Source organism: Canis aureus, chromosome 15 (assembly GCF_053574225.1).
Source record: "Canis aureus isolate CA01 chromosome 15, VMU_Caureus_v.1.0, whole genome shotgun sequence".
NCBI classification, from domain to species: domain Eukaryota; kingdom Metazoa; phylum Chordata; class Mammalia; order Carnivora; family Canidae; genus Canis; species Canis aureus.
In genome coordinates this window covers 44,373,130-44,386,729 of record NC_135625.1, presented here as the reverse complement: position 1 = coordinate 44,386,729, position 13,600 = coordinate 44,373,130, and the positions used below count along the sequence as shown (strand labels likewise).

The 13,600-nt window shown below is 43.6% G+C and overlaps 1 protein-coding gene across 25 annotated transcripts in view; it reads right to left on the bottom strand.

The window, feature by feature from the left end:
* CSGALNACT1 (chondroitin sulfate N-acetylgalactosaminyltransferase 1) overlaps positions 1-13,600 on the bottom strand; it is a 327,543-nt gene that overhangs the window by 165,485 nt on the left and 148,458 nt on the right. For 17 of the 25 annotated variants that reach the window (XM_077849411.1, XM_077849415.1, XM_077849413.1 and 14 more), the window contains one exon: positions 8,655-8,748. The gene's annotated coding sequence lies outside the window, so the exon portion shown is untranslated. The other 8 variants (XM_077849426.1, XM_077849432.1, XM_077849423.1 and 5 more) reach the window with 4 other exon arrangements.

The window sequence follows — 13,600 nt, the reverse complement described above, 5'->3', positions numbered from 1 at the left end:
CTTATGTAATCTTTTTGGTTTGGTTCACATATTATTTTCCCCATAAGCTGCTTATTTTCTATAGATTAACGATTTGCTAGTAAAATATTTTGGCATTATTCACTTTGGGCTTTGGATGCTATAAATCTCCTCAAAACCACTGTTGTTATAAGATTTCTATCTTTGAACAATAAGATACAATAGCTATGCAAATTAACTGTATCCTACTAGAAATCAGATCTAGTTGACATAATAATTTTATGTATTTGAGCTTCAGTTATGAAGACTTTCCCAATAAAAATCAAGGGATATTTTGAAAATAAAGGTAGCTTTAGAATAACTAGAAGCTCCCTGCTCCACCCCGCCACTCTGGGGATTTCAGAGTAGAGGATCTTGATGGACAGCTTTCCCATCAAATGCACTTACCCACTGCCTTACTCAGCCTATGAACAAAATCAGAGAGCATGTCACCCTACGCAATCCTGAAAAGAAAGGAATGGCATAGGGTCCCCAAAAGGCCCCAAATTGAATATAGCAGATCTCTGTTCCTGTTCCTAGCTCAGTTCTCATAAGCTCTGCAGCCTGAGCTAGGCTTGTCCCATGACACTGAAGTTACTCAGCATTCCTTCGCCCATGCAGTCATTGTGTCAACTAAAATGTCCACTCAAACATTTCCAAACACCCTTCCACTACCATGCTTGGATCAGATTTGAATCCAGTCCTAATGAAACAGGTGAGAAAACAAAGGCTCAGGAATGTGAAGGGACCATCGCAGGTCATCAGGTCAAATGCAGCTAGGACCCAGGTCCCCTGGCCACCTGCCCAGAATTCACACCACGCACAGAGTGGTTGAAGCCATGTCTTTCAGCTCTACCAACTGAAGATTTTTGTGATCAAAAGGAGATAGGATTTTTAATAGTGAATAAACTTGGGGAAAAAATGGAAATGTCAAAAATCTAGTTATCTTGCTACATATTTAGACTCCTAGATCCAAAATAAAAGCTTCATCAGGGCAGGGATATTCATCTCTTGTTCATTTCTGTATTTCCAACTCTAGAATACTGCCTAGTGCATAGGAAAAACTCAACAAATTTGTTGGCCAAGTGCATTTCAGTAAATGGAAATGTTTGTGGGTAGAATTTATACTTAGGTAGTCAACATCCTGGAAAGAAGAGTTACTGGAATTTTTTTTTTTTTTTTTTTGCTTAGATGATGTTTATTTCATGTTACTCAAAATCAAATGATTATCTATAGAAATAATAGTAATGTTTGTGGTAAGTTCTTACTGGCCAGGATATATTGAGGGTGGTATTATGATATTAATATCTTTCTTACCACCAATGGAATTATACAGCCTATGGCTTTTAGCTGTTGTTGCCTATTTGTACTATGCTAGTCCCATAGGAAGTACAAGTATGAAACAAATCATAGCTGGAAGTCTACTGCTTGTGGTGAGAGTTTGAAATTTTGACTCCCAAGAGGGGAGACACAGAGAAGAAAGCCATGCCCCTGGATAACTGTGGTATGATCTGACCCAAGGCTGGACAGTACCTCCCTTAGGAGGATCTCTCCTGCAATGCAGGAATATTAATGCCCTTGCCACTGGCGCCTAGGACAACAGCATACAGGGCTTCTACAGTGCCATCTTTTTGGAAGGAGGTACATGACAGTGTGCACCATTGCTGAGAACATGAATCCACCTGGCAACTTTATTCTAAGAAATTCAATGACATGTGCACTCATTTTCATCCACAATGTGGTAGTCACTTATTACTTATGCTTGTTTATTCTGGGTCCAGGACAGAAAAGTGTTGAGGTGTTTGGAATAGCATGCTAGCTGGGGAGAAGCAGGAAACAGGATCCTCATCACCTGGTTCTAACCTACAGCTCAGCTGGGACAATGAGCAGAGGGCACTGGTAGGGGATGCTGTAGACATGGCCAGGAGTCGGTGGCACAGATTAGTGGTGTGAGCTGGGGGAGCAAAGTTAGAAATAAGCAGTAGGGATCCCTGGGTGGCGCAGCGGTTTAGCGCCTGCCTTTGGCCCAGGGCGCGATCCTGGAGACCCAGGATCAAATCCCACGTCAGGCTCCCGGTGCATGGAGCCTGCTTCTCCCTCTGCCTGTGTCTCTGCCTCTCTCTCTCTCACTGTGTGCCTATCATAAATAAATAAAAATTAAAAAAAAAAAAAAAGAAAGAAGCAGTAAACAGATGAAAGTTTGCCTTTTAGATCAAAAGAAACCACAAAGAGGTATAGACTGAGAAGACAGAGTACAGAATGCTAGGGCACATCAGTATATACATGATGGGAAAGGGACTATGCAAGAGCAGCCAGAGAAGCAGGGGGAAAGCTACAAGAGTTCACTGTCAGGTTATATAAGCCAAGGGAAATGAGAATTTAAAGGACAGTGGTCAAAGCATCAAATGATGGAGAGAAGTCAGGTCACAGTGATATCCATAATCTGGCTTTCCAAGTACTAAAAATAATAATGAAGATGCCATGTATCAAACTGCAGTAAGATGAACAAAACCCTTAACAATGACTTCAGGGGAAGAAAAGTTAGGTGATTACATAACAAGAGGATAACACAACTGACCCTCATGCAGTCAGCTAATCCACACCCAGGGACTGCCCTCCTTCCAACTTTAGGGCAGGGTTCCAATTAGAACAACTGTCCGAGATGACAGATTAGTGCTTTATTTCACTTGGCTGCAAAAAATTATCATAAAAGTCAAATGTCATTAATTTAATCCTTTTCTCCCCCTCTATCAAGACCTCTATTCCTTGGCAGGTATCCCACATGCTCGGGACTAAGTTGGTTATTCACATGTTTTATAAACTTGGAAAAACACATTTACTGATATAGTTAGCCCTGGCTCCAAGTTTTTATTATATATGAGATCTTGGTTCTTCTATCAATTCTGAAACATTCTTCCAATATATGACTTTCCTATTTCTTGCAACCAAGAATCCTAAATAATACCCAACATTTTAATTCATCAAGAAATAGAATTTTAAATATTAATTATCATTATATTCTAAAAGAATAGATATTTTAAATATTAATACATAAGAAAAAAGACCAGAGCCTCAGAGTAAAGATTATTCCTTCAGAGTATTAGGTCTTTGAAAACATCACCTTACTGTTCTCATTTTTCTGCAGATGACAGACACCTTCACCAGACTGGATTCCAATCCAAGAATTGACACTTCATAACCACAAAGTGTATTTAAAGTCTAAATTGTAGTAAGTCTCATGTTTTTGTTGTGTTGAAAATATGCAACTCTTTATTAAAAGATTTAAGTATAAATATTAATATTTCTAATTACCATATATTTTTAAAGAGCTTTAGAAAAAAATTTAAAGTACTAACCTGGATTAAATGGTTTCCTAATAGTAGAGATGAATTTAGTGTTTTCTGGTGGCCCTGACCATAGAATCATGTCTGTCATATGAAAAACCTAAATAATGGGAGACTGGGTGGCTCAGCTAGTTAAGTGTCTGACTCTTGGTCTCAGCTCAGGTCATGATCCCAGGGTCATGAGATCAAGCCCCTAGTCGGGCTCTGTGCTGGGCACGGAGCCTGCTGGAGATTCTTCTCTCTCTCCCTCTGACCCTCCCCTCCCCTTCCCCCTACCTCCCCAAACTCCTGCTCCTGTGGGGTCTCTCAAAAAAACAAAAAAAGAAAGAAAGAAAAATATAAGTAACAATTGAGCTAGAAGTTTCCAGGTTATAATTCTTTCCTGTGCCCACTTCCACCTCTAATTTTCACACCTCATTTTCCCTCAAACCTTTGCACATCGCTCCATCAGACCCCTGCCTTCCCTGCTCCACAAACATGTCGAGGCTGATAGTATTCGAGTCTCATTTGAGATTCTTCAGGAAAGATATTACATACTGGATCAGAACCTTTGAGTAAAAAGGGAGCTGCTTCCTAGGTGTCAGCTGAACATTTGAAATTGTACTCTTTCAAGCACCAGAATGTTATTTACACTTTTAGAGTCATGATTTTCCACATAAAAGGTCCATTAGTGTGATGGGGTAGGGGGTAGCCTGAAGTAGCTGGCTCCTTACAAGCAATCCAGTCAAAGCCTGGAATCTGTCATGCCCTTTGCTCATGACAGAACAAACATTTCTGGGCAGCCTCGGTGGCCCATTGGTTTGGCGCTGCCCTCAGCCTGGGGTGTGATCCTGGAGAGCAGGGATCAAGTCCCACATCGGGCTCCCTGCATGGAGCCTGCTTCTCCCTCTGCCTGTGTCTCTGCCTCTCTCTCTCTCTCTCTCTCTCTCTCTCTCTCTCTGTGTCATGAATAAATAAAATCTTTAAAAAAAAAAAAGAATAAACATTTCTGCCCTTAATTATACAAGTAATTTTTTAAGTGTAATACAAATATTTCTGGATGAGCAATAAGATCCTAATGACCTTTATTGAAGAAAAACAGGTGAGAAAGTGGGTTGTTTTGAATCATATTTTAACTGCAAATGTAGGCAAAAATAAGAAAAGGAGTAATATGGTCTGAAAGTAAATCCCAAAGATCTTATGAATGTAAATCCAGTTGCTTTTTATTACATAATACATTTTTAAATAAAAAGTGATTTAAAGATCTGAACAAATGAAGAATAAAGCTGAAGTTAGGAAAAGTCCCCAAATCAAAGAAATTCACTTTTTTTTAACTTTTAAAGGATTAATTATCTTTTTTAAAAGCAAGATCTTTGACTTACTTTTTGTTATTTTTAAGTTATTTTTAATTTTGGTAAAATACATATAAAATACACCATCTTGATTTTTTAAAAGATTTTTTAAAGTTACCTATTTAAGAGACAGAACGAGCACAGGGAGTTGCAGAGGGAGAAGAAGCAGGTTCTGCACAGAGCACAGATCCTACCATAGGGCCTGATCCCAGGACCCTGAGATCAGGACCTGAGCTGAAATGAGGAGTCTGACACTTTACCACCTGAGCCACCCAGGTGCCTCTGCCATCTCAGTGATTTTTAAGTATACAGTTCAGTAGTGTTCAATACACTCATGGTGCTGTTCAACAATCCCCAGAAGCTTCCATCTTCCAAAACAGAAAGTCTGCTGATTAGATAACACTGCATTCTCCCCTCCCCGCCCCTGGCAAGAACCATGCCACTTGCCATCTTAACAACGTGAAGACTCCAGGTAACCTCGTGTGAGTTGAGTTATACAACATTTTGTCTTATTTCGGAGCTGACTCATTTCACTTCACATCCTGTCCTCAAGGGTCACCCATGTCATCACAGATGTCAGAACCAAGTTCCTTTTAAGGCTGTTCCACTGTCCGTATACTCCACGTTTTGTTTATCCACTTACCTGTGCACGGACGCAGGGGTTGCAGACACCCTTCTCTAACTGGCTTTCTAAACAAGTGAAACCAAGTGGGTACTGGTACTGCAGTCAGAACACCAGAGTTCAAATCCCTCCCTTCCAACCTCCACGGCAGCCCCGAAAATACAAACATTGAAACGGAAGGAGATAAAGGAGAGACCGGTAGACCAAGAAGCGCTCAGCAAATTAAAATACTGATGGAGGTTGTGGATCCCGGAAATTCATCCAAACATTGGTTTGTGACTCCAAATAAGGACAAATATATGCTAGATGCTCCAAATGCAGAGACAGCACCTCCCGTGAGGCCAGTGCTGGCTATGGGACACCATCTCACTGACACCCAGCTGCCAGCAGTGGGGAATGAGGTGGTAGAGACGCCCAAGGGCCAGTCTCTCCCTCCCTGGGGCTCAGGAGAGGCTTTCCAGGGCCCAGTCTGAAGAAGGGAGGGGGCGGGGAGAGCACTGCCCAGGAGGGCACTGCAGAGAGGGCACCACAGACCCCGATGTGGATGTGAGTCGCTCACATGCAAGCTGGGGAGAGAGAAACCAACTCAATGAGAGGGGAATGTCAATAAGCAGAGCCCCAAAAGAGAACAGAAAAGACAAAACACAAAGCTAATTAAATGTCAATCACCAAAAAGAAATGAAAATCCACTAGAAGGCATGCATCGCTGGCTACGTCCTGGTGCCAGCGTGAATCTCCTGGCCCTCGCCTGCCTGGAGTCTCTTCATCTGCTGAAAATGAATTGCAGCTCAGGAGTATAAATTAAAATTGCAGCAGCAAAAGCTGACACTCATTAAAAGCTTACTGACTTTGTGTCATACTTCATTCCATTAAACAGAAATATTTTAAAAGTTGAAGATATACCCCAAAATTCATAAACTACAAGCTGCTCTACTTCTCTGGTTTTTTCAAATATGAACAATGTGCCAACTACCATATCATAGCTTTCTATTCGTATTTACCTATAATGCCCACTTCAGTCCTAAAACGATGGAATCAGCTACCATTTTATGTTACCTGAGAGTCACATTTCAAGAGCTCCCAGGACTGCGAAAGGCCAACAAGATTATACGTCTTCAAGGAGAGTTTCTATTCCCCAGGCACTCCCCCAAGGAACTACCTGGACAGACAAAATGAGGACAGAAAAGCCTGTGCCCTGCTCAGAGAAGAGTCCAAGGGACCCTGTTAGAGAGAGCAGTGACAGTACAGTGACATGTGCTGGGGCAGGGGCTGGGGAGTAAGAGGATGCATGTTCAGGTCAGGGACACCCTTTCTTCACTTTTCCATGTACTGACTGGCTCTCCCACTCCTGTCTTCAGAGCCTCACGGGGCTGTTTCTGAGCGCTGGCAATGACTGTATGGGGATATTTATCCTAGGAACTGCTGCTGGAGGGTAAGAAAAGTCCTCTGGGAGAGTGTAAGGAAGAAAGCATGGCAAGTGGATAGAAGAGTGTATAGACCAGAACGGCTTCCAGCAGCAAAAGCCTGAGAGGGAACGGAGGTGCAACAGGCTCTGTGAAGCGTGTGTCTGTGACATAGGACATCCAAGTGCAAACCTTTTATGGCCTGATGCTATGAAATATTTGAATCAAACAGTGAGCTGCTTGGACTCCATAGTCACCCGGTATCGGTGTGGTATGTCTGCCCACCAGAGGGAGAGCACAGCCCAGTCACTCTTTTCCCAAAACATATGTTTGTTTCTTGCAAGTCTGAGGAAGGTCTACTGCTGAAGGATGTTCAAGTTCCTGAGCCTACAGAGGGAAGTTTCTGGAAGGCTGGCTTTCCCAAGCTAGGACTGCCCAGGTGCAGCTCCCCAGCAACTGCCCACATCTCTGCCCAGGGAGCCAGGGCACTGCGGCCACCACTACAACCCAGCTCAGGCTACCTCTCTGCCCTTTTGGTCACCCAAGTATTCCCTGTCTTGCTACTGAGACTAGAGCACAAATGTCCTATAACTTTGCATTTGCCCAAGACCTGAATCAGCTTTCCACTGTTTCTCTATTTTGTAAAGTATACTTCGGCTCTTTTCTACCATTTTCTCCAGGTTTTCATCCTTGGGGTCTACATGGCACTCTACTGACGCTGTTCTCTTCTACATCATCCAAGTCACCCTCAAAAACATGAAACATCACAAGACCAAAGATCAGAATAATTTCATATATCCCTCAAGTTGGCCCTGAATCACTGAGGTCTTGTAGCCACTTGACTTTCTACTCAGAAAAGAATTTGTAAAGAATTATTCTTTTATTTATTTTTGTATTATTAACTTTGAGCCAACGTTATTTTCAGTTTTCTATTTAGAGTAACTCAGCAACAATCCCCTGTATACTCCATATGCTCTATTGTTTTAGTGCAAAGCAGTTCAGTAATATCAAATCAGATGCTTTGACTTCCATTCTTTCATTTTAATCAGTGTGACAAGAGTTAAAACAAAACAAATCCTAAACAAAACCTCCACAGAAATTTGTTAAATGAAGAGAAAAGGTGAGAGGCGCTTCTTGAAGATACACATATGCTGGGCACAGATTACCTATTTATACTTTCATGTCTATTGAGCCATTTCTAAGGAAAACTTTTTAAAAAGGTCTGCTCTGCTGAAGACAGAAACCACTTACACAACTTCAGATTTCATACTGTTACATTTCAACATTAATGATGTCCCTAAGGTTCTTGCTTTTTTAAAAGTTTAGTCTTCCCAAGTGTAATAAAATATCTTATTACAGAGAAACTCAAAATTACTGGTTATCAGAGCAGAACTGAAACAATGTTCCAGAGCTCTATATCTGTCACCAGACTAAGACCAACCATATAATCCACTGGGGTACTATTATTCTTCAAGATTCTAGAAAGTATACTCCTAAGGTGTTACAAGTGGGAAAGGAGGATCATTCTTCCATTTCCTAAACCGTTTTACTTAAATACTTTGTAGCATGGTCAAAATTATGGTGGCCATTTGATGATGAGCGAAATATCTGAGAAAGCTTACTATTCTGTCACAACTTCCAAAAGAATAACAAATGTTCCTATTCCAGTGAATATTTTTTTAAGAAGAATTATGCAGTTCTAACTGTGAGAAGAGATAAAATCTAAAGAAGTTGGTAACATTAAAAGTAGATCACAGGCTTTCCAAAGTGAATAAGAGACTTGAGGCAGCCAAATCATTAAATTACTTTGAGAAAGTAATAACAACTTGCTATTACTCAAACGACTGAAAGTAAAATGAAATATAACACATCTCAAACATAGCCACTAAACTGAATACGGGTCAGACCATAGCAAAGTTCATTTCCTAAGGAATTTATGAGGAACAGACTCACTTACCTGTAAGTACAAGAAAAGAAGGTTAGGATGTAACTACATCATTCCTCCTCTGGGTAAAAACAGCTTGGCTTCTTTCCTTGAAAGGGAAATGAACCTAAAACGTAAAAAAAAAAAATAAATAAATAAATAAATAAATAAATACAATACAATACAATACAATAAAATAAAAAGTAATAAATAAAATAAAATAAAATAAATAAAACAAAATAAAGTAAAATGTGGTAGGCCCTGTGAATTTCCACGTCTCATCTCTAGGTGATATTACAAAATGGTAGACACTTAGATCTTTAAGATATAAGGTGCAACTCATCCCCACGATGCTGGCTGCCATCCCCGCTCCCCGTGTTAACGCGTAAAAGACCAAACGTGTTCCCAGGCGCACATGCACGCAGGGCTCGGGATCCCGGGTGGGCGCCGCAGACGCGCGTGAGCGTGAGCGCGAGCGCACCGCCTCGGAAGGGTCCCCGGACCGCGCCGCTCGCGGAGCCAACCTCGCGGGACCCACACTGCGCGCCCCCGGCTCCGACCTGCGGCCCCGCGCGCTCCCGCACCACCGAGGGCGCTCGGGCTCGCAGGGGCACGGGGCGACGGCCGCCCTCCCCTCGCAGGGACCGCGTGCTGCGCCAGCACTTTCTCTCTCTCTCTCTCTCTCTCTCTCTCTCTCTCTTTTTTTTTTTTTTTTTTTTTTTGTACTGTTTCTGTGTACCGAAATGTTGGAAAAGAGCAAATCCTCCTGGAAGTTTTGCCCGAGAGACAGAGGGGTCCCGGGCTGCCGGGAAAGCCCTGCTCCCCGGGCGCGCGTCCCCGGCCCGGCCCCTCGGGGGCCCGCGCGCTCGGCTATCGCTGGGGGGGGGGGGGGGGCACGGCGGGGAGGGGAGGAGAGAGGGAAGGGGAAGGAAGGTGGAGGGGAGGGGGTGCACAGCAGGGAGGGGAGGAGGAGGAGGGAGCAGGCGGAAGGGGGCGCGCTCGGCTAGACGGGGGGCGGGGAGGGGAAGGAGGGGACGGGAGGGGCGAGGGGGGGCGCGCGTCAGCCCCGCGGGTCCCGGCCCCCCCTCCGCCCCCGCGCTCACCGCGGTCCCAGCGCGGCGCTGCGGGAGCCTGGGCGCAGAGCCCGCCCCACGTCACCCCTGCCTGTAAGGGGGTCCACTGGAGGCCACCGATGGGTCAACGGGCATGAAAGCTGGTACCAAAGAGGTACAGGCACAGAGGCTGGGAGCAAAGGAGGCCAAAGACTCTGGAAAGGGCCCACGCCCGCCCGTGAGGCAAGTGTCCTAGTGCTCCATCTCCAGCTCGGGAACAGCCGGCTTTCCCAGGACTTTCCTGATCCCATCCCAGGTGTCCCTATCATCGAAGCCACAGCAAGAAGGGGAACACACCACTGTTCCCCGTTTCACACGCAGGGATGAAAAGGCCCAGAATGGTGCTCCCGGCCAAGAACGAGCTGAGAAGCCCCCGGGACCTGCCCGCGCCCTCGGGACCGGTCACAGTCCTGCCGCTTCCCTCACCGAAGTTCCAAGGTCTCCTCCGAGGCCCTGCCAGTAACTCGGCCCCAGGGCCCGCGGGCCCCCAGCTCCGCGCACGGGGCCGCACCCCCTCCAGCTTCCGGCGTGTGGGGGTCGCGCGGCGGGCGAGCCGGGGCGGATCCCTGGGGCGGGGGCGCGGCCCCCCGAGGACGCCCGGACACCCGGACACCCGGACACCCGGGGCTGCAGCTCTGCCCCTCTGGCTCCGCTCTCAAGACCAACACTTCGGCCCCTGCCCGCCTCATTAATCCGTGTCCGAATGGAATCGCTGCCGGCAGAAAGGCAGCAGTGCCAAAGTGGAATATCATTCGGACCTGAATCCGACTTGTTTTCCATCTTTGACAACAAATAATGTTATTCCGGAGCCTGCAGGCCAAGAGTTGAAATGAGTTTATAATTTGGCTTCCAATCTCATATTCTCATTCTAAACCACTTAAATTTTCTCTTCTGTCTTTTAGCATGCAGGGGCAGCTTTGCAAGCTGAATCACTGACATGGTCTTTATTGATACCCTTCATGAATATTCTTTGTCATTTAAATAAAAAGGGGGGGAAATCCACATCGTCCAAAACCATACTTGTTTTAATAATGCAACTAAATAGACTGTCAGCTCATACCTCCATATGATCATTAATAATCTAATTTGTACTTCTCTCTCCAGCAACTTGAAGAGAAACATTCACAGTTTTTTTTCATCCACACACAGTAGTCCACATTCATCCAGCTTCTAAGTGCCTACCCCAGCGATGCCAAACTGCAGGGTAAGAGCCACAGGATGGCCCGGCGCCTCCCTCTTTTCCTAGTGAAAGAACTCATTAAAACTCTGATCCTTGGCTCTGGGAAGTATGCTGTCTCCTTAGTAGTACCAAACATCATGTTCCCCCAGAAAGCAGTCGTCTCAAGCTAGTGCTGGAAAAAGGAGAGACAGGAAGGCAGAACCACTGTCAAGTCTCCCTTTGTGATCCGGGTGGAAGGAGAATTAGCATCATGGAAAATGACTGAAGGTAAACTAAAGTTACCTAGGGAGAAGTGAATGTGTTCACCTGGACAACATCAACTAGAGGCAAGACACATCAACTAGAATGTGCCATATGCTCTGCTGGCCACATGCAATCCCCACAGCAATGCTATGGATGTGTGTGTGTTGACATTCCCATTTTACATCTGGGGACAATGAGGCTCACAAGTGTTAAAAAACCTACTAGTACATGCTAAAGCCAGGATTTTTCTGACTTTAAAACCAAGGCTCTAGAGAGAAAAAGGAAAGCAAGTCTTTACTTTTTCTATTAGGCAACACTGCCTTACCTGCAAGTACTAGCCCTAAGAGAGGATGGGACTTACAGGGGCTTATACTGCATTAAACTGGTGGCCAACAGGTATGCCAAAGATTGCCATAGATGCCTCGAGAACACAGCCCCTCCTGCTCTCTTGAATCCCTCATCCTTTAAAAGCAATCACAAAGGCAAAAGCACACTCTTTGACAAGCCTTCCCATCAAAGAAGCAAACAATAAGAATGTGCTCAAAATAAATGCTAAATCCAGGAAAGCGACTACAAGTATATAGATATAGTGCAGTGCTGTATTCAGTTCACAAAATAGTTCTCAACAACATCCCTCGGTCTAAAGATTTGTATCCAGATCTGAGGTCCCCTCTCCTGTCACCTGATGCCAAGTGTGTTCTCAATAGTTTGGCATAAAGAGTGAGGACTGTGGAGACACATATGTGACTTCGCAAATTTTAGTTATGGTGAAAAGTAGGCAAGAGAAGGCAAATGTGCAGAGAGTGGCTGGCAGAATGTCCACGGAAAAATCACATGCTTGGATTTGGAAGTTGCCCAGCAGGATTCTAAAGGTTAGGAAGTCTGCCCCATGCCACCCCCACAGTCAGAGTTTGACATACACTAATTAATGGCACTTTGTAAATAAGTCAGCTTTTAATCATATTCAGAGAAGACTACCAAAAATCAAATATTGAAAACAGCAATCAAAAATATTGAAAACGAGTACACTGAGATCAATAATATTTTAACAATCTAGCAATCCATTCTATTCAATGTACAATTCCTAAGTGAAAGTTCCCAGCATTTTAATTTCTAAAGAGCTTCAAAAGCACAATTGATTAATGGTGCAATAATACCCACCCAGTGGTGCAATAATACCCACACACTTAAGGCGTGTGCCTTAAGCTCACCTTCACAAATGTCAATCTTTAAATCTTTAGTCCATCTAAGACACATATGTATCAGACACATTGATCCTGGAAATGTGAGAAATAAGAAAGGAAGGCTAACAAAGCCTTTCATCATCAATGTGCCTAAAACCACAAAAGAAAAGCACTAAGACAGGCAGAGACTAGATATGCGTCTGCCAACTCAAGCTACCTGTGAGGTTTTTCTTTCTGTATATGTGGATGACAATATATACATTTTAAAATCTGGATGGTAATGTATTTTATTTGTATAAATCAGTGGAGTCCTCTGTTATGGTACTAGAACACAGAGCAGGAATAGAGTGCAGACAACTTCTAAAATTATTTTTCTCAAAAATATGTTTCAGAGGGGCATCTGGGTGGCTCAGTCAGTTGAGCTTCCAGCTCTTGGTTTCAGCTCAAGTCATGATCTCAGGGTTGTGGATCGAGTCCCATCTTGGGTTGAGCATAGAGTCTGCTTATCCCTCTCCCTCACCCTTTATTTCTCCCCTCTCCATCCCTCCTCACATGTCCTCTCTTTCTCTCTAAAGTAAACAAAATCTTCTTTAAAAAAAAAAGAATATATTTCAGAAAAGAAAGTGCCCTTGGATGCTAAATTATAAATCACATGTAACTATATTCTTGACCGCATTCCTTCCGAATTAAATAATTCTGCTGAAAATAGTATGTTTTAGAGCACAACTGACTTTAAAAGTCACGAGTTTCCCCAAAAATGTTTCTCTTCTGTTATCCTGTGAAATGAAAAACAGGATCACTATGTCCTGGTCTAGCTTGTACAAAAGCAGACTAAATGAGAAGGTATCTCTTGATCTCTTTCTTATTCTTAATCCTTCCAGTGAAGTAAGTCACTCTTATTTTCTCCAATTTTTCATTCTGATAAGTGGGGATAATCTTAGATACAATTAGCAGAACTATCAAGACTATGAACAAAATTATATTGCTAAATTATTTGAAGTCTCTTTTAAAATGCATGGTTTCAATGGCAATTGCCCTACTTGGTATTTACCCCAAAGATACAGATGTGTGAACTGAAGGGGAACCTGCACCCCAATGTTCATAGCAGCAATGTCCACAATAGCCAAACTGTGGAAGGAGCCTTGATGTCCTTTGACAGATGAATGGATAAAGAAGATGTGTTCTATATATACAATGGAATATTAGCCATCAGAAAGGATGAAATCTTACCATTTAGATCAACATGGATGGAACTGGAGA